The 21,700-nt window shown below is 47.2% G+C and overlaps 1 long non-coding RNA gene across 1 annotated transcript; it reads right to left on the reverse strand.

Annotated features, from left to right (window-relative positions):
* Window positions 1-1,026: 1,026 nt before the first annotated feature.
* LOC129137324 (uncharacterized) lies at window positions 1,027-19,046 on the reverse strand. The gene is made up of 4 exons (XR_008539776.1): window positions 19,022-19,046; window positions 14,267-14,416; window positions 3,814-4,088; window positions 1,027-1,108 (listed from the first exon to the last, which is right to left on the reverse strand). It is a non-coding gene; the product is annotated as an uncharacterized LOC129137324 (long non-coding RNA).
* Between the last annotated feature and the right edge of the window lie 2,654 nt (window positions 19,047-21,700).

The following is a 21,700-nucleotide window of genomic DNA, read 5'->3' on the forward strand; positions in this document are numbered from 1 at the left end:
GACATTCCTTTCTATTGATAATAACTCTTCAACCAATTGCCAATCAGACTTTGAATCTGCCTATGACTTGGAAGCCCCCACTTCCAGTTGTCCTGTCTTTCCGGATCCAACCAATGTACATCTTATGTGTATTGATTGATGCCTTATGTCTCCTTAAAATGTATAAAACCAAGTTGTAGTCCAACCACCTTAGGCACCCATTAGGCACATGTTCTCAGGATCCTCTGGGGACTGCGTCATGGGCCATTGGTCACTCATATTTGGCTCAGAATAAATCTCTTTAAATATTTTACAGTTTGACTCTTTTCATCAACACAGCTTATAGAAGAGTATGTAGGGTTTGCTACCTGTTGTGTAATTAAGGAGGGGGAACATAAATACACACACACACACACACACACACACACACACACACGGTTGCTTGTATTTGCATAAAAACAAAACAAAACAAAAACTGGAAGGCCAGGTGCAGTGGCTCATGCCTGTAATCCTAGGACTTTGGGAGGCTGAGGTGGGTGTATCACCTGAGATCAAGAGTTCGAGAGCAGCCTGGCCAACATGGTGAAACCTCGTCTCCACTAAAAATACAAAAATTAGCCAGCTGTGGGGCGGGCACCTGTAATCCCAGCTACTCGGAAAGCTAAGGCAGGGGAATCACCTGAACCCAGGAGGCAGAGGTTGCAGTGAGCCAAGATCGCATCATTGCATTCAGGGCTGAACAACAGAGCAAAAACTCTGTCAAAAAATAAAACAAAACAAAACAAAACAAAACAAAACACTGGAAGAAGATACAGCAAAGTACTAAATGTGACCATCTACGAGCAGAAGGAGAACACAATGGACAGAGAGATGACATAGATTAGTGCTTTTTGGAAATATCTTTTTATGTTATTTTGATTTTTGAGCGATGTAAATATAGCACAGCATCTATTCCAAAAATCAAATTAGGAAAGAAAACACATAAAATGCAATCCAGTGACCTTGACATTCTTATTGGAGCCACAGGCAGGAACTGCTCTAGAACTCCTGAGGTGCAAGCCGTCCCATTTCTTTACATTTCTGAATCAAGTCATTCCTCCATTAGTTAGTGTATTCGTCTGTTCTCATGCTGTTGATAAAGACATACCCAAGACTGAGTAATGTATAAAGAAAAAGAGATTTAATGGACTCACAGTTTCACGTAGTTAGGGAGGCCTCACAATCATGGCAGAAGGCAAAAGGCACTTCTTCCACGGCAGCAGACAAGACAGAATGAGAGTCAAGCAAAAGAGCCAAGCAAAACCATCAGATCTCATGAGACTTATTCACCACTACGAGAGCGGTGGGGGGGATCCACCCCCATAATTCAATTACCTCCCACCAGTCCCTCCCATGACACATGGGAATTATGAAAGCTACAATTCGAGATGAGATTTGGGTGGGGACACAGCCAAACCGTATCAGTTAGCATAAACAATGAGTTCAACAATGGTCAATTTCCAGAGTCCTCCTCTCTCTGTGGATCTTACAAGCATCTCAGGATTTGGTTCAAATTAAAAAGGATTCAGTCTTCAGTTTGTGTGGTCACCATCCTCACAGTCTCTGTTGAGGCCAAAGGGCACAGGGCCAAGAATAGACATTACAGCTTACTGCCTAAATTCAAACCCTGGCTCTGCCATTCACCGGCTGAGTGACCTTGGGCAAGTCGCTGAACTCTGTGCTCCCAGTTTCCTCATTTGTAAAATGGGGGTAATAGCATAACAAGACCTATGAGTTAGTGTACTTAAGACAGTGAGACTAGGGCCTGGTGCTTAGTGAGTGATTATCATATTTGCTACAGATATTGTCACCCTGATTGATGCACAATACCTCTCTTAAAAATCACCCTTTGGGATGGATGATATACGCCCCTCAAAGGTCCTCTCCACTGACACAACCCTGTTTCAGGCACCGTGAACAATATTCCCAAGGCTTCAGGACTGAAAGTTCAGCTTGCACAGCCCTCACAGAGCCACTCCCACCTGAGACCTGCCACCTTGAAGGGCCCTTTGCAACAAAGCCCATCCACATCCCCATTCCCTCTGCCTCTGCTTCCCAGACAAGCCAGCTAATTCTCCTGCACCTTGTAGCCTCAAACACCCAGTGTTCTTATCACCCACATCAGAGTCTCCTAAAGTGTCCATTAAAAATGCAGAGTCCTGGGTCCACCTCAACTTCTAGGGGGCAGGAGCCCAGCCAGTTCCTTGGGTTATTAATATGCATACTGGGATTTAAAAACCACTGAGTTTGGAGCAGGGTCCTAGGGAAATGGAAGGAAAGATTTCTCTCATTTCTTTCTGATAAACCAAAAGCAGTGAGAAAAAAAGGGGAGGGAAGACCAATTAATTTTCAATAATTCAGTTTCCTGCAATAACTTTGAATCAGTTTAAATTTCATTAAAGTAAATTTTTCCTCAACATGTATTAAGCTACTTTTAATATCAAATGATGATGACCACCCTCACCACTAATTGCAGCCCCCACCACAAATTTGGGAGGCCAGTACTAGGGTGTGAGCTTTTTAACCTTCAGAAACTTTCTTGCCCACTGAACCTTGTCGAGAATCCTGAAACAGTGCATCTCATTTTATGCAAATTTGCATTGTGTGACTTAGATACGAGGCAATTTAAAAATATTAATAAAGACATGCCGTATGCTCCAATTTTGAAATAATGCATGTCTTGCTTTACATGCATCCCTCTGGGAAATTTAGTCTTAAATAATGCATAGCTTCAGGAATGAATCCCTTGCATAAATCTGATGAAAGCTGATCTATTCAATGGAGAGAGGTGGAAGGGGCACCAGCTAACCATGTCTTCCCCCTCCCTCTGCTGCCCTGGAATCTTCTGCAGGAATCTATGGCCTCAGTAAGAATTGGGTGTTTTGTTTGTTTCTTTGTTTTAGAGACAGGGTCTCACTCTGTTGCCCAGGCTCTGGAGTACAGTGGTGGGATCATAGCTCACTGCTTCCCTGAACTCCTGGATTCAAGTGATCCTCCTGCCTCAGCTTCCTGAGTAGATGGGACTACGGGCACACACCACCATGCCCAGCTAATTTTTTGTAGAGACGGGGTCTCGCTATGTTGCCCAGGCTGCTCTTGAACTCCTGACCTCAAGCAATCCTCCTACCTCAGCCTCCCAAAGTGCTGGGATTACAGGTGTGAGCCACCATGCCTGGCATTCATTTAGGGTTTTTTTGTTTGTTTGTTTGTTTTGTTTTCTTGAGACGGATTCTCACTCTGTCGCCCAGGCTAGAGTGCAATGGCACGATCTCAGCTCACTGCAACCTCTGACTCCCAGGTTCAAGCGATTCTCCAGCTTCAGCCTCCCAAGTAGCTGGGAGTACAGGCGCGCGCCACCGTGTCTGGCTAATTTTTTTGTATTTTTAGTAGACACGGGTTTTCACCATGTTGGCCAGGCTGGACTCAAACTCCTGACCTCAGGTGATCCACCCCCCTCGGCCTCCCAAAGCACTGGGATTACAGGCATGAACCACTATGCCCAGTCAATTTAGTTTTTTAGGTAAGATTTCTTGAACTGGTCACTCTGCTAAGACCTGTACATCTATTTTCTCTATACAAATCTGTTAGGTGCCTACTGTTAGGTACTCACACTGGAATGTGAATATGTCATGGTAAGATGAACAGGATCCTCCCCTCATGGGGCTTACACACTGATCTAGTTGCCCCAACAACCTGAGAATACAGTATGATTACTGTTCCTATTTCAACATGAGGAAACTGAGGCTCAGGCTGAGATTACACAACCAGTAAGTTGTGTAGAAGCCAGATATGAACCTAGGAAGTCTGATTCCAAAGCTTAACAATGGCTCCATATACTGGCTGACCAGAAGGATGTTTGGGAATCCCAGATCCTGGACTAGTATCGTCCCCTCTCCTTGAAGCATCCCTCTGGGCAGCTCTGCAAATGTGATCCCATTTCTGGTAATGCACTGGGAGAGGAGAGCAATGCTCACATCTCATTGGTCAGATCTGTGTCACATGACCACCATCCCTGCAAGGGAGCTTGGGAAGGTACTTGCTGAGTACCCATTTGACTGTCTTCCACGACTCTGCAAAAACAAACAAACAAACAAACAAACAAAAACATATACAGGTTGAACAGCCTTTATCTGACATGCTTAGAACCAGAAGTATTTCAGATTTTTTCAGATTTTGGAATATTTACAAATATATAATGAGATATCTTGGGGCTGGGACCCAAGCCTAAACAGGAAATTCATATATGTTTCATACACACCTTGTACACATAGCCTGAAGGTAATTTTATATAGTATTTTAAATAATTTTATGCAGGAAACAAAGCTCAGACTGTGTTTTGACTGTGACCGGCCACATGAGGTCAGGTATGGAATTTTCCCCATGTGCTATCATGTCAGCACTCAAAAAGTTTTAGGTTTTGGAGTATTTTGGATCTTGACTTTTTGGATTAGGGGTGTTCACCCTGTGAACTGGGTATATCATAAGGGGCTGGGCACAGTGGCTCACACCTCTAATCCCAGCACTTTGGGAGGCCAAGGCAGGAGGATCACTTGAGCCCAGGAATTCAAGACCAGTGTGGGCAACATAGAGAGACCTTATCTCTACAAAAAATAAAAAATTAGTCAAGTGCTGTGGCTCATGCCCATCATCACAGTAGTTGGGAGGCTAAAGCTAGAGAATCACTGAAACCCAGGAGATCGAGGCTGCAGTGACCCTTGATCATGCCAGTGCACTTCAGCCTGGGCAACAGAGCAAGACACTGTCTCAAAAAATTAATTTAAAATAAAATTAAAATTAAATTTAAACTTAGAAATCAAAAATTACAAAATTAATATTGGAAGGAAGAAATGAATATTGGGTAGGTAATTTCAAGTGTCTGCCACAGAAAGAATGCTGGAGGAGGAGTCTTGAGGAATGAGTGGGAAGAAGTTGAACAAGAGTGTGGGAAAAGCCAAAGGGTCAGCATAGTTAAAATTCCAGGAATAGAAGGTGTGTGTTGACTTTGGAGACTCAGAGAAGAAAGTGGAGTGACTGAGAGCTGCAGGCAGACATCAGGATGCAAGCCAAGGCTCCTGGGCACCTGCCAGGAGGAAACATCACCAGACCCTCCCATTCCCAGCAGGCAGGGCCCCAGACAGGTAAGGGGGAAGGGTCAGTGCTTCTCACTGCACATGCATGGACTTTGCATATGCAAAACTGGCCCCATTTTCCAACAATCTGGATGCCCATAGAACTGAAGCTTAATAAACTGACATTTGTATAATAAGATGTGTCTGGGCCAGGCATGGTGGCTCATGCCTGTAATCTCAGCACTTTGGGAGGCCAAGGCAGGTGGATCACCTGAGGTCAGGAGTTTGAGACCAGCCTGGCCAACATGATGAAACCCCATCTCTACAAAAAATACAAAAAATTAACCAGGCATGGTGGCAGGTGCCTGTAATCCCAGCTACTTGGGAGGCTGAGGCAGGAGATTCTTTTGAACCCAGGAAGTGAAGGTGGTGGTGAGCCGAGATCGTGCCATTGCACTCCAGCCTGGGCAACAGATGGAAACACTGTCTCAAAAAAAAAAAAAAAAAAAAAATGCCTGCTGCCTGTTGACCAGCTTCTCTTCCTTATCCCACTTGTTTTTCTTCCCCACTATATAAACCCCTAACTTTAGTTGGAGGGGAGAGGTGGACTTGAGGTTTGTCTCCCTCTCTCCAGCTGACATCGCCTGTAATATGTAATATAAATAATATATGATAAATATAATAGTATAAACATTGAATATAATAAAGCCTTCTTCCATGGCAATACTTGTTGTCTCAGTGATTTGCTTTCTGTGCAGCAGACAATGAGACCCAGAACAAAACTCTAGTGTTGGGTAATATATGGATGAGCCACCCCCACACTGATGTGTTGATCTCCCCATGGGTTAAGCCTCTTATTCAAAAGGGCATGGCATTTCTTCCTCAGAGTAGCCTGTATTCTATGAAACATTATGTTTCACTTTGTTTCTACAAAACTGACCCAAAGATTTTCTTGTTCTTCTTGCTTTGAATTCTGCAGCTATTTAGAGCTCTGTACGCTACTATGGATAAAGCAAAATGGCAAGTTGCACTGGGATCCTGGTGTTTGAGGAGAGTGGAGCATCCCTGCTGCATGCCTGGGAAACAGCAGATGTTGAGTAAATGATCATCGCACCTGGGGTGGGCTCCCGGGCCTACTTGCCTTGTTCTCAGTAGTGACTTGGATTTCCCTGCTTTTAAAAGAATCTTTGGCCTCAAGAGTCCTATTTTTCCACCATCAGTATTTAGGAGATTACCCAAAGGGTACCTGCATGTACTCACAAAGTGAGCCCCCTGGGATCAGCTGCTACCTCACCAGGTAACCCCCATCACCCCATACCTCCCAACATCACTGCTGTGTGGTGCTCTGCAGCAGGGAAGGGAAGTAGGGGAGGAAAACCATTTGTTTGTTTGCTTGTTTTTCTTTTTTAGAGATAGAGTCTTCCCACTGCAATCATAGCCCACTGCAGCCTTGAACTCCTGGGCTCACTTGATCCTCCTGCCTCAGCCTCCCTGTGTAGCAAGGACTACAGGCGTGTGACACCACACCTAACTAATTTTTTTATGTTTTTAGAGACAGGGTCTCTCTGTGTTGCCCAGGCTGATCCTGAACTCCTGGCCTCACATGATCCTCCCACCTCAGCCTCCTGCATAACTGGGATTTGAGGTATGAGCCACTGCACCCAGCCAGATTTTTTTAAATGTGCTATGTCACAGTGGCCTCATATCAGAGCCACTTGGGCCCCATGTGTTCCAGTGTTTGCTGAAACTGCTCTTTCTGTCTTTAATTTCAGCTCTCTCCAACCCTGGAATGAGACAGCCTCCCACAGGGTGGAGCTGCCAGAAAGAGCTGAGTAGCCTCTTTGGCTTTAACTATAGAAATTTTCTTGATTATGGTAGACCCTTGGGGATATCTGTTCCAGCTCAGGATCAATTCTCCTTCCCTGGAAACTGCCAATGGGAGGGACCTTATCAGAAATATTTGCACTGTGTAATTCTACTCCCTGGACACAGTGATTAGACCAGGCATGGCCAACTGACCCAAGTTGAGCCAACCAGATTTATTTCTCATAAGAATTTAGTGCTGGGGCCAAGATAAACGGGGCTAATTTCTGTAATGGTTGAAGCTTGTAGCCTTGGGGGCTGTGAAATATGGCCTCCATATGAACAGAAAATCTGAGAAAGTGTATCTGTGTGGATGGACAGAGAGAAACAGAGATGAGATGTAGAAAGCCAGACACGGTGGCATGCACCCGTAGTCCCAGCTACTCAGGAGGCTGAAGCAAAAAGATTCCTTGAGCCCAAGAATTCAAGACCAGATTGGGCAACATAGCAAAAGCTGTCCCTCAAAAAAAAAAAAAAAGAAATCTTGTGCTTCTTTCTTAAATTTATTTTCAACCTAAGAAAGATGAATGAAGAAACAGCAACAACCACAACCCCAAAAAAGGAGAGAGAAATGGCATGCTGATACCTTTCCACTTACCAGCTCCAGGCCTTTCTTAAGACTTAGGGATATTCCTGCCTTAACTTTCGTGAGACACGTCCATATCCTAGTCAGAGTTGTTGGTTGCCAGCAACAGACTCCACTATGGCGGCTTTAGGTCACAAAGCCATTCATCAAAAGACATTCATCAAGTCTCCAGAAGAACCAGAGAATCAAGCTTGGACCCCACAAAGCCAGAAGTCCCCAAATTACACTGCAAGAATACTGCAACCAGGCCCCTACAGCTACCCTGCCCACTGCTAGTGCCAGGCCCCTCCTCACGCTGTTCCTGAGAACTGGGTCCTGTACTCCTGCTGCAAGGAAAGCTGCAAAGCAGCACTCCTGACTTCTGACATGGAGAGGCAGAGCTCCTAAATAAAGAGACTTCTCATAGCTATTCAAAAGAAACCACACTGGCCAGGAGCAGCAATGCATGCCTATAGTCCCAGCTACTCGGGCAGCTGAGGCAGGAGGATCACTAGAGCCCAGGAGTTCAAGTCTAGCCTGGGCAACATAGCAAGATCCCATCTCAAAAAAAAAAGGAAGAAAGAAAAAAAGAAACAACATAACCACATTGCATTACAAATGTCTGCAACATCATTGTGGTAACTTCTGGCTGCAACAGAGTCTTATGATAAAACTCTGTGCCCCAGCTCTGATCACTGGAACAAGCTGGACAGGTCCATTTTCTTGCCAGGGTGAGACCAAGGAGGTGCCCAGAATGGAAAATTTAAGGAGGCCCTCACTCTCAGGCTCGTGAAAGTGCAGGGTCAGCTCCTGAGAGTGGGGTCTCCTTAAATGTTTTGCCCTGAATGCCTCACTTGCCTTATCCTCCTCCGGGCCCTGCTTCTTGCTGCTCCTAAAGGCCTTTGATTTCTGGATATTTCTCAGTCCTCCTGCAAACGCAGATGGTAGGCCCACACCTACTAGTGTTCCGGGGATATCCCAACATGCCCATGTCCACTTAGAATCCACTGGAATTTCTGACACATTTGTTTGATGCACTAATTAGTTAATAATGGGCCAGATACAGTGGCTCACACCTGTAATCCCAGCACTTTGGGAGGCTGAGGCGGGAAGATCGCTTAAGCCCAGGAGTTGGAGACAAGCCTGGACAACATAGTGAGACCCACATTGCTACCAAAAAAATTTTAATTACCTGGGCATAGTAACTTGTAACCTTGGGAGCTCTGAAACATGGTCCCCACATGAACAGAAAATCTGAGAAAGCAAATCTGTGTGGGTGGACAGAGAGAAACAGAGATAAGAGGTAGTAATGTGGGCAAGATGGCACATGCCTGTAGTCCCAGCTATTCAGGAGGCTGAGGTGGGAGGATCACTTGAGCCCAGGAGGTTGAGGCTACAGTGAGCTACGATTGCACCACTGCACTCCAGCCTGGGTAACAGAGCAAGATCGTGTCTCTAAAAAAGATAAAAACAAAATAAAATAAAAAATTAACAATGTTAACAGAAAACACTTCTTGCACACTTACCTTGTGCCAAGCACACAGGTGTTTCATCAACACCACAGCTCTAGGCAGTATTCACTACCATTATCCCTGTTTTCCACCTTCTGAGGCACAGACAGGTGAAGGGGCTTGCCAAGATCACACAGCAAGGAATAGAATCAGGATTTGGACCCAAATCTCCCCACTGCCCCTATCAAGCCCCTTCAAGGAAAGCAGCTGCCTGTCTTTGAAAGCCAAGCAAACAGTGGAAATGACAAGTGTTAACCCACTCGTGGCATGTTAGAATGACTGTGGAGCTATTGAATCCTCGGCCCTTAAATCCGCTAATTACAGTTACAATCAATGGCATTAGTGTAAGGGCTCATTCTATTACCAAGACGGTGACGCCGGAGCCCACCAAGCCCACCCACTCCACCAACCACAGGCTCTTGAAATGAGCTGAAATCTGCCTGCTTCTGACTGGTCATTTGGGGCCAGATTCAAGCCTCCAGGCTCAGCCTCTCTTTCCTCTCTGTGGCCTGGCCGGGAGGACAGGTTGTTTTCTTCAGAATCGCCACCCAGACCCAAAAGACAACGGCTTTCCAGAGGCCCCGCACAGCTTTGGCAATGGGAAGCAGATTTTTGCCATTTTCTTCTTTTAGCCAAGGGACATTTAATGAAGGCTCACAAAACCCGCCTAACATATGATCATAATTATATCAGCATATTGGGGCTGGGAAGCTTTAAAGCCCAGTTACAAGTTGGTCAAAGACAGGCATGCAGAGGCCTGGAGAGGGATGGGAGAGAGGGGAAAATGTACTCTCTGGTGACACCAAACCAAAACCAGTAAGGGAACGGTGGGTGGGATTTGCCTGTGGGATAAGGGAAGGGGAAAGGCAAAAGCTGGGCTCTGGGGCGTATTTTGATATTGGAGAAACTCACACGTTTTACAGGATGCACTTCTGCTCAAAGCAACTGTTTAGGCAGGGAATGGTGGTGAATAAGGCATGAATGAGAGAGCCCAGTAATCGCTGATGATAGCAATGACGGAAAACACAAATCACAGTCCCTTTCATCAGCATGTTTTCATCTTTGGCATTTAACACCAGCCTAAAGCCCAGGAGAGACTCAGAAAGTGTTCGTGACTTGTGCAGGGTTGTATTGGTGCTGGTGAAAATATTGGTGATGGCGGCCAGGATCCATGGCACACACCTGTAATCCCAGCACTTTGGGAGGCTGAGGCGGGGAGCATCGCTTGAGGCCAGGAATTCGAGACCAGCCTGGGCAACATAGAGAGATCCCATCTCTACAAAAAAAAAGTTTTTTAATTAGCTGGGGGAGTGTATATTCAGGGCAACTTGAATGTATGCTCCCAGGTTACAAAAATTAAAAAAAAAATAAAAATTAGCCATGCATGGTCATCGCACATGCCTGTTGCCTGGGTGTTTGAGGTTCTAGTAAGCTATGATCGTGCCACTGCACTCCAGCCTGGGCGACACAGCAAGAACCTCTACCTTAAAAAAAGATAAAAAAGATAGTTGGCGGGACAACAGTGATGGCAAGCACAGTGGAATGATCGTGACAGGGCTGGGGGTGGTGAATGAAGTTGATCACTGAATGGTGGTGCGAATGGTGATGTGAACAGGCTCATAGAGTCGGGTGGTGATGCTGACAGTGCAGGTGGAGATAGTGGCAGCAGAGAGGCAGTCATGGCAGGGGGATGGAAGGGTTGATGATGCTGATAGCGGTGGTGATGAGGGTGTCAGGAAGACGGTAGACATGGTGACATTGACAGTTTGGTGATGGCTCGGTGGTGGTGGTAGTGCCCAGGGTGATGGTTATTGTCATGGTCATAATAAAGGACGGTGGGCTGGTGATGAGCTGGTGGTGACATAATATGAAGAGGACAGTGGTGCATAGCGGCCCATGCTGAATGAGGATGGTGATAATAGGGTGGTGGTGATAGGGATGGTGACAATGGTAGGGGAAGAAAGATGAAGGAGGATGGAGGAGGGAGGGAGGGAAGAAGGATCCTGGAGCATCGGCGTCATCAGGCTATGGACAGGAGCTTAGTTCCATTTCTTACCCTTTGGTCACTAGAAGTCAAAAAGCTCATTGTCTGCCAAGACAGGGACCCTTCCCCTGCCACCACTTCGGCTGAAATGCACAATCCTGCCCTGCAACAGCACCCTTCCTGGTGGGAAGATTGGCACAGACCGGGTTTCATGAATGCATACACACCCTCCCTCTCGCTATTGTCTAAACCATCAATTAAGTTCCCCGGGGAGTAAAGACAGCAGTACCGTGTGGTAGTTAAGAATCTGGGCTCTGGAGTCCTCTTTGATTTAAATTCTCAATTGTGCTGTGTGACCTTGGATGAGTTGCTTAACCTCTCTGAGCCTCAGTTTGTTCATATGTATAATGAAGCTCATAACAGCACCTGCCACCCAGGATTGTAGTGAGAAGGATGGGAGACGATGCTGCAAAACATGTGGCCCATCCGGAGTCATGGCTCAGTGCCCCATGGGGAGTCAATGATGTTGGTTACCATTGTTATCATCTACCACTGCTTTTGGAAAAGCAGGAGGGAGGCTGGGTGCGATGGCTCATGCCTGTACTCCCAGCACTTTGGGACACTGAGATGGGTGGATCACCTGAGGTCAGGAGTTCGAGACCAGCCTGACCAATATGGTGAAACCCCATCTCTACTAAAAATACAAAAATTAGCCGGGCATGGTGGCATGCGACTGTAATCCCAGCTACTCTCTACTCGGGAGGCTGAGGTAGGAGAATCACTTGAACTCGGGAGGCAGAAGTTTCAGTGAGCTGAGATCATGCCACTGCACTCCAGCCTGGGCAACAGAGCGAGACTGTCTCAAAAAGAAAGGGAAGGGGAGGGGAGGGGAGGGGAGGGGAGGGGAGGGGAGGGGAGGGAAGGGAAGGGAAGGGACGGGACGGGAAGGGAAGGGAAGGGGATACAATAGAATCTGATCTCCAGGATTCTGGGAGATGAGGGAGTTGGCATCAAAAGTCCCCTTTTCCCAGACTCTGCAAGCTCTTCAGTGCCATCTGTCTGTGCAAACACACTCAGCAGGTCACAAGAGGCAGGCTGCTTGCACAGCAGCCGCTGCAGAAGTTAGGCTGGAACCCCATCACAACGGGCATCAATGAGTCAAGGTGGTTTGCCTCTGGCTGGAAACAGTAGGGACAGGCTCTCCACTAGAGCAGTCTGGTGGTGTAATTTAAGTGCCCCGCTTGCGTACATAGTCTCCAAATCTGATCATAGCCCTCTGGAAGTTCTGTGATCTATTGAATCATGTCATATTCTTCCTGTACTTAAGCTTGCTGGTGTGGTTTCTGTGGTTTGCAACAAAGAATCTTGAGTGATAAAGCTGAGTTCTAGCCTGACTGATAAAGCTGAGTTCTGGCCAGGCATGGTGGCTCATGCCTGTAATCTCAGCATTTGGGAAGTCTAAGGCAGGAGGGTTGCTTGAGGCCAGTAGTTCAAGACCAGGCTGGGCAACATAGCAAGATTCTGTCTCCACAAATAAAAAAAAACACAAAAATTGGCCAGGCACGGTGGTGCATGCCAGTAGTCCCAGCGACTTGGGAAGCAGAGGTGGGAAGATCACTTGAGCCTAGGAGAGCAAGGCTGTGGTGAGCTATGATCACACCACTGTGCTCCAGCCTGGGCAACAGAGTGAGATTTTGTCCACCCCAACCAAAAAAAAAAAAAAAAAAAAGGCTGAGTTCTAGGGCTTCTAGTCTGTCTCCCTTGATCAGAAACTGTCCTTGTTCAAGCTGCAGTTTCATGTTAGCCCTAAACCCTCTGCAAGGAGGTGGCACTGTCTGGAGAGCCTTGGTAGGCCAAGCCTCAGAGGACTGGGCAGTAGTTACTGCTTCATTCATTTTCCATCAACCAAAATGTATGGAAAGCCTGTTACGCTTCAAGTACCCCACAGTCCACTGGAAAAGTGTCACTATGGCATTCGTGTATGGTGCATGCTGTGACAGGAGCCACAGAAAGAGTAGTGATAATGTGATAATGTCACCTGACACTTATTTAGTTCCTCCCATGTAATTCTAAGTACATTTGACTCTTAAACAATGCAGGTGTTGGGGCACAAAATCCCCACACAGTTGAAGTCTTAGTATAACTTTTTTTCCCCAGAAATGGTGTCTCACTCTATCACCGAGGCTGGAGTGCAGTGGCACAATCCCAGCTTACTACAGCCTCCAATTCCTGGGCTCAAGGAATCCTCTCGTCTCAGCCTCCCAAGTAGCTGGAATTACAGGCTGATACCACCAACCCCGGCTAATTCTTTTTACTTTTTGTAGAGACAGGGTCTCAGTTGTCCAGGTCAGTCTCAAACTCCTAGGCTCACGCACTCCTACCTCAGCCTCCCAAAGTGCTGGGATTACAGCTATGAGCCACCACACCCAGCCTCAACTGTACTTTAATTCACTTAATTTCCACTATACTTAATTCCCACTTTATTATGAGATAAACAATATTATTATTCTCATTTTACAGATGAGGAAATTGAGGCAGAGGGAGGTTAAGCTACTTTCCCAAAGTCTCATGGCTTATTCGTGATAGGCCAAGATTGAGGCCAAGCAGTCTAACTGGGTTCAGCTCTTAACCACTCAAGTATACTGTTTCTCTAAGGCTATTTAGTGGCACGTAATAGAGGCACCTAACCTGGTCTTGGGGGACAGAGGAGCAAGGGAAGTTTGCCTGGAAGCACTGTTGTCTACCTTAAGGCCTAAAAGATCAGTAAGAGACAATGAGGTGAAGAGATGGGAAAAGAATGATCTTGGCAGAGGGAACAGGATGTACAAAGGCCTGGAGGTGAGAGAAAGCTACAGCTAGCACCACTCATTTTTCTGAGCTGTTTCAAATATGAAAGTTTATGGAGAGTATAAAAATATAAGCTGGGTATGGTGACATGCACCTGTAGTTCCAACTACTCAGAAGGCTGAGGCTGGGAGATCGCCTGAGCCCAGGAGTTCAAGGTCAGCCTGGGCAACGTAGTGAGACCTCATCTCAAAAAAAAAAAGAAAGAAAGAAAGAAAGAAAAAAGAAAAAGAAAAATATAGATCACAAGGGAAGCTGTCTTTTTTTTTTTTTTTTTTTGCTTACTATGTGTGTATTAGTCAGGATAAGTAATACTAGCTGCTGTAACAAACAAACTTACTATGTGCATATTAGTGAGGATAAGTAATACTAGCTGCTGTAACAAACAAATCACAAAATGTCAAAGATTTACATGCTAACTGTTGATTTCTCCCTTATGAAGAGTCCCACGTGGAGATTCCCAGCAGCCATCCATGTTGAGCTTCCGATGCTGCTACTCACAAACCAGGCTCCTTCTATCTGTGGATCTGCCATCTTTGAGGGCAAGCATCAGCAAACTGTTCTATAAAGAGCCAGATAATAGAAGTTTTTGCCTTTGTAGGTCACAGGGTCTCTGACACAGTGACTGTACTCTGCCCTTACGGCACAAATGCACCAACAGGGAATACACAAATGAATGGATGTGGCTGTGTTCCAGTAGAACTTTACTTATGAAATCAGACCACAGGCAGAATCTAGCTCATGCACCATAGTGTGCCAACCCTGTCTTGGGTATTAGAGTCTTCTGCCGAATCCTCACATCCAGCCAGCAGGCAGGGGAAGAGTAGAAGGGGTCTCGTGGGGAAGGTTTCAGTAGATCAAGTCTGGAAGTAATGACTTCACTCACGCCTGCATTCTGCTGGCCAGAACTTGGTCACATAGCCACATATGACAGCAACGTGGGCTGGAAAATATAGATTATGTACCCAGGAGGAAAAGGAAAGGGACTTTGGTGAATGCACAGGAGTCCCTGCCATGCACACTTTATGTATTAATACATCCTGTCACTCACTAAGAGATAGGAAGGAAGAAGTTATAAGTGGCCCCATTATACAGGTGAGCATATTGAGGCTTGAGGAGGCCTAGAGACTAGCTGAGGTCACAGAGTCAGTGGAAATGTCTGTCTATAATTAACCTCCACAAGCAGAGTCTTGAGGGTGAAGATAAACAGGCACATAACTCGGGCTGGGCGCGGTGGCTCACCCCTGTAATCCCAGCACTTTGAGAGGCTGAGGCAGGTGGATCACGAGGTCAGGAGTTCAAGACCAGCCTGGCCAATACGGTGAAACCCTGTCTCTACTAAAAATACAAAAATTAGCTGGGCATGGTGGTGCATGCCTGCAGTCCCAGGTACTTGGGAGGCTGGGGCAGAAGAATCACTTGAACCCGGGAGTCAGAGGCTGCAGTGAGCCGAGATCACACCACTGCACCCCAGCCTGGCTGACAGTGACAAAGCAAGGCTCTGTCTCAAAAAAAAAAAAAAAAAAAAAAAAAATGGCAAGTAACTCAATCTTAGGGGAGGGGAACTCCACAAAGGACCATGAGTTTGGGCTAAAACCTGCCTAAGCCACAAACCTAGGTGCTGTGCTGATTTTTCCCTGTCCCTCACCTAATACAGCTTGTAAATCCAGGCAAGAGGGTCCCCACACCTTGGAGGACACTGGGCGGCTCCCCCCAGACCCCCACATCCTAGCACAGAACCCAGGGGAGTCAGAAAAGACCTGATGCAAACCTGGCCTTCCAGGTCACTATGAAGAGAGATTTCTCAGGGCAGGAGGACAGAACAGATTTCATGTCATAGTGTTGTTAGCTTGATATATAACTTGTAAATATTGCACACAGGGTATGTGAACCTCCGCTTACACACAAGCCTCAACCTGCCAAGAGTGGGGTTGAGGGTTGCTCTTGGTGCCCCCAGGCACAAGGCAGTAACCCTGAAGCCAGACCACCTGGATCTGAACCTCAGCTTTGCCACTGCCGAGCTGTGGGCTCTCGAGTAATTTACTTAGCCCTTTTGTCTCAGTTTCCCCATGTTAAAATGGAGATAATAATAGTTCTAACCTCATAGGGTTGTGGTGGGGATTTAACTGAGTTAAAATTTGAAAAGCGACCCGGCATGGTGCCTCATGCCTGTAATCGCAGCACTTTGGGAGGCCAAGGCGAGAGAATCACTTAAGCTTAGGAGTTCAAGACCAGCCTGGGCAACATGGCAAGACCCCTGTCTCTATAAAATATTTAAAAATTAGCCAGGTGGTGGCGCACCCTGTAGTCCCAGCTACTAGGAGGCTGAGGATGGAGGATTGCTTGAGCCCAGGAGTTTCTTCAATCTGGCAGACAGAGCAAGACCTTGTCCTAACAAAATAATAATAATAATTTGAAAAGCACTTAGAATTGTGCCTGGCATGAGTAAAGTTTCTGTTAAATAAATAAATTGCCCCCTGCCCAGCCCGTTGCTGCAGATCCCAGCCTCTCCACTCATCTGGAGGGCAACATCAAGTGAGTAACCAATGTCATCAGCTTGTGGCATTTCTTCTCTCTCTGAAAGTCATAGCCCTGAGGTGGCAGTTACTGTCTCTTGCTGGTCCTGCAAAGCAACCTGTTCAAATGCCAACTGCCACATGTCACCTTAGCTGGCAGAAGTTGTTCCACCTGGTAATAGCCCAGAAATTATGATGCTTTGCTGTTCTACACGAAAGTACAGGCTGGGGCTATTTGTAAGCTTTGGCACCTGCCACTCTCGGCAAAGCAGATGGCAGAGATAAAAATCCAGGGCCAGGCAGGCTGATAAAGAGCTGGCCTTCATTACACAGGATGCGGTTGAAATGCATCAGTTCTTTCCTGCTGCAGACGGATCCACCTGCCCTCCCGCGCCTGGCTGAGGAGGGGCGCAATGGATGGAGTATATTATCTCTTCTGTCTCATTCAGCTTCTGGTGAATGGAAAGAGATGGGCAGGAGGCGACCCAGGAAGGGGCTCAAGGTCAACCTCAGCCTCAGTCCAACCCTAAAATCCTCCCCCAGATTCCAGACCCTGGACCCCATCACTCCTCAAGTAAGGAGGAGATATTAATTGGTCCATTCTGGTTGAATGTCAATGTCATAGATCAGGTGGTTCTCAGGCAGGGCTGCATATTAAAATGACCTGGGAGATTTTTATAAAGTGCTTGTGTTCTGACCTTACTCCATGAAAGTGAATCAGACCCTCTTAGGGTGGGGACCTGACATTGGTCATTTTTAAAATCTCTCCAGGTGATTCAAATGCGCAGTCACGGGTGAAAGCCTTGGACCTAGATTTTAATTCTGATTAAACCTTCACTATCATATACCTGCTCTGGCCAGGCTGTGGTATTTTATTACATCCTCACAGATAATCTGGCAAGATGGGTCTTATCATCTTGGTATTACAATAAACCAAGGCTCAGAAGAGAAGCGATTCAGCCAAGTGCATGGCAGATGCACCTAAGAGCGAGCACTTAACTGGAGCAATACCCTGAGAATGACCCTATGGTCTAAGAAGAATGTGTGTTCAGAGTTCCAAGCTAAGGAATCTGGGAGTGGCCAACGTGCAGATTCATTCCTTATCTACGAGGAACATCTGAAACCCAGCCCATCCCATGAAACATAGGCCATACAGGGGATGGAGGCTCTTTGTTTTGGGTTAAATGAAGGTTGTCAGGAGGAGGCTGTTAGGGGTGCTAGTGCACTAAGTGAAATTGCTAGAGTGCTAAGTGGAAATACTATATAATCTGCAAGCTTTTTACAAATGGTAGTGGTTCTCCTGTCTAGCCCGCCACCACTGGACTGCCCAGTATGTAAGTCCCCTTAATAAACCCTATATCTTGTTTGCTGGCTCCAGTTCTCTTCTTCAGCCTCTTTTTATTTTATTTTGTTTTTTTGAGACGGAATCTCGCTCTGTCGCCCAGGCTGGAGTGCAGTGGCAAGATCTCGGCTCACTGCAACTTCGCCTCCCAGGTTCAAGCCATTCTCCTGCCTCAGCCTTCTGAGTAGGGGGATGAGAGGTGCCCGCCAACACACCCAGCTAATTTTTGTATTTTTAATAGGGACGGGGTTTCACCATGTTGGCCAGGCTGGTCTTGAACTCCTGACCTCAAGTGATCCGCCCACCTTGGCCTCCCAACATGCTAGGATTAGCATGCAAGCCACCGCACCCAGCCCTTGGGCCTCTTGAACACGGTGCCATCCTTACTGAAATCAATTGAAGTCTGGCACAACACCAAGGTCACACAGCCAAAAGCAGCAGCAATAGTCTTAAAACTCCACCTTGAGGGTCCCCTGTCACCTCTAACTTAGCTTCCCACGCCTAGAGTATGGGAGCCTGATTGACAATGTTCACCTTACTGTCCTCAGGTTTTTCCATTCTGCTTCTCCCCTCTTCTTCTGTGGAAGCCCAGGAAACACTGTGCTGAGGAATTAGGAGGCCTGGGATTGAATGCCAGTTCCACAGCTTTGCAACTATGTTAATAACATCTCCTTCTGGGGTTTAAAGGGCATCAGTGCATGCAAAGAGCCTAGGTGGAGGCCACCATGTGGTCAACGAATCTCATTTCCAGTTTCCTCCAGGGACCCAGATAGACTACACATCTCCCAGCCTTCCTTGCAGTCAGGCGTGATCATGTGACCGAGTTACAGCCAGTGGAAGTGAGCAGAAGTGACATCATCGCTTCCAGACCCCGCCCATTAGAGCCTCCCACATGAGCTCCCTCTCTTCCAGACTCTGCTGGTTGGATGAAGTGGATTCACTTTCCTCATCTGTAAAATGGGATGATGAGGATCACACACACGGTGAGGCAGGAACGAGTGGATCATGTGAAGCACTTGTTCGCAGTGCCCTGCACAGTCAACAAGGTAAAAGCATAAGCTATTATTCTGTCCACCTGACAGAGGAAGCAAGGATGGACACTCTCTCCTCCCATGCCCCCACTATCCCTCCTCCTCAGATACAGCAACTCTGTAGGGCCAGGGATGTGCTTGTGAATGGGATTGGCTTCCCGGGAAAGGCAAACAGAGCAGGCAGTGGTGACTGTGGGCAAATTAACCTGTTTGGCCTTTCCTTCTTCTTCTTGAAAAGAGAGAGAGAGAAATGATAGACCAGGTGTGGTGGCTCATACCTGTAATCCCAGTGCTTCGGGAGGCCAAGATGGGAGGATCACTTGAGGCCAGGAGTTTGAGACCAGCCATAGCAAGACTCCATCTGTACAAAAAAAAATTAAAACTTATCTGGGCATGGTGGCACATGTAATCCCAGCTACCCAGGAGGCTGAGGCAAGAGGACTGCTTGAGCCCTGGAGGTTGAGGCTGCAGGGAGGCAGCAGTGGACTTGCTGGCCAGGCATGGTGGCTCATGCCTGTAATCCCAGCACTTTGGAAGGCCGAGGCAGGCAGATCACCTGAGGCCAGGAGTTCGAGACCAGCCTGGCCAACATGGTGAAACCCTGTCTCTACTAAAAATACAAAAATTAGCAGGGTGTAGTGGCACATGCCTGTAGTCCAAGCTACTCAGGAGGCTGAGGCAGGAGAATGAACCCAGGAGGCGGAGGCTGCAGTAAGCTGAGATCATGCCACTGCACCCTAGCCTGGGCAACAACGTGAGATCCTCTCTTTAAAAAAGAGAGAGAGAGAGAGATGCTAGACTCTACATAAGATTGTGACAACTGATCAGGGTAATTCTCTAAATCAGTGTTTCTCAAAGCATGGTCTCCAGACATGCAGCATCAGCCTCACTTGGTAACTTGCTAGAAATGCAGACTCTTGGGCCCCACTCCAGACCTGCTGAATCAGAAACTCTGGGGCTGGGCCCAGCAATCTGAGTGTTAACAGGCCTTCAGATAACGCTGATGCACACTCGAGTTTGAGAATATAAAGGGCTGACATGAAGGGCTTACCACTGTGCTTGTCCTGTGCATGTGACAAGCCCTCCTAAAAATTGTCTTCTGTCTTTGGAGGGGATAAGCTGGACCCTGAAGAGTAAGTAAAATATGGCAGCATCTTTGCATCTCATCCACAAATTTGAGTTGCTCAGAAATACATCACTTCTTAAAAATGTTCGGTGACTCACTGAATCTCCGACTCATATCCTCCACGTTGCTGCGCTGGCATAAAAGTAAACTTCAGTCCTTCTTGACTTTTCCACGCCTTTCTGGGGTTGGGTGTTGGTTCTTGGGTTTCACACAGTGCTGAGAGGCGTCTAGGTCCTCCATCCACTTGGGTGACCATTAAGCTCTTCATCCTTCCGGTCCACATGACCCCTTCCAAATTAGAAGCCTCGGCTGCTCTCAGAGCTCGCTTGGGGCCCCAGGCTTTTCACTGAAGCTGCCTTGAGCACCATCATCCAGAGCCAGAGACTCATATGCCCAAAGGGACCAGGTTCATCAAGGAGACAAAGTGGACTGGCTGGCCAGGCGCGGTGGCTCAAGCCTGTAATCCCAGCACTTTGGAAGTCCGAGGCGGGCGGATCACCTGAGGCCAGGAGTTCAAGACCCGCCTGGCTAACACGGTGAAACCCCGTCTCTACTACAAAAATTAGCCAGGCACGGTGGCGCGCGGCTGTAGTCCCAGCTACTCAGGAGGCCGAGGCAGGAGAATGAACCCGGGAGGTGGAGGCTGCAGTGAGCTGAGATCGCGCCACTGCACTCCAGCCTGGGTGACAGAGCGAGACTCCATCTCAAAAACAAACAAAGTGGACTGGCTGTGACCCAGCAGCAAGAGGTGGGGACTGTGGGGACGTATCATGTTTGTGCCAGGCTCACAGGCGTGCCTCTGGAAACACAGGCCTAGCGCTACCAGATCTCTTTATCCAGACAAGCTGCAAATCTAAATCTGAACTTTCAAGAGAAATTTGAAATAATCTATCTTTTATTTTCGATGTTGTTGTTGTTGTTGTTTTGGTTTTCTGAGACAGGGTCTTTCTCTGTTGCCCAGGCTGGAGTGCAGTGGCATGATCGTAGCTCACTGGGCTCAAGTGATTCTCCCGCCTCAGCCTCCTAAGTAGCTGGGACTACAGATGAGTGCCACCACGCCTGGCTAATTTTTTATTTTCGTAGAGATGGGGGTCTTGCTATGCTGTCCAGGCTAGCCTCAAACACCTGGCCTCAAGCAATCCTCCCACCTCAGCCTCCCAAAGTGCTGGGATTACAGGTGTGAGCCACCACACCCAGCCTCAGTCTTTTAAATTTTGGAAATCCATCAGAAAAAATTAAAACACTACATGGGCCAAACCAAATGGCTGTGAGCAGGATTCAGCTCAAGTGGGGATGAGTTAGGGTTTCCGGGCTTGGAGGCAGCCTCTTCTCCAGGGTCCTGCTTCCTCCCCAGGGAGGTGCCAGGAAGCACAACCCCAAGACCCACAGCCCAGGATCCCACTACTCCCTCTCTCTCTTCTCTCTCCCCCAGCCACAGGAAGTCTCTCTGCAACTGGGAGAGGAGTTCTGTTCTCCCCACTGTGGCTCCAAAACCCTTGGTGGTACCTCAAATCCCCTCCAACCCCTTAGTTCTTCTGAGGACTCTCTAAATTCTCCTAAAAGAGAAGAAAAGCCAGAAAGATGTATGAGCTATTTCTTGTTCCCCTTCTGCTATATCCCTCCCCTGAGGCAACAGCTGCCTGTTTTGATGAGAAGGAAAAGGAAGAACAAGAGGAAAGAAAAACAACCGAAAAAGATAAAATAATATATCAAAGCATTATGATGCTTTGTGCACAAAAGCAGATAGGAGGAGGGGAGGGAGGGGGACAGAGCACAGGGAAGTTAGGTCACGGGACCACAGATAGGATTGAGGCCATTTCTCCGAGTCCTG

The sequence above is a fragment of the Pan troglodytes genome, chromosome 18 (assembly GCF_028858775.2).
Source record: "Pan troglodytes isolate AG18354 chromosome 18, NHGRI_mPanTro3-v2.0_pri, whole genome shotgun sequence".
Classification (NCBI taxonomy): Eukaryota; Metazoa; Chordata; class Mammalia; order Primates; family Hominidae; genus Pan; species Pan troglodytes.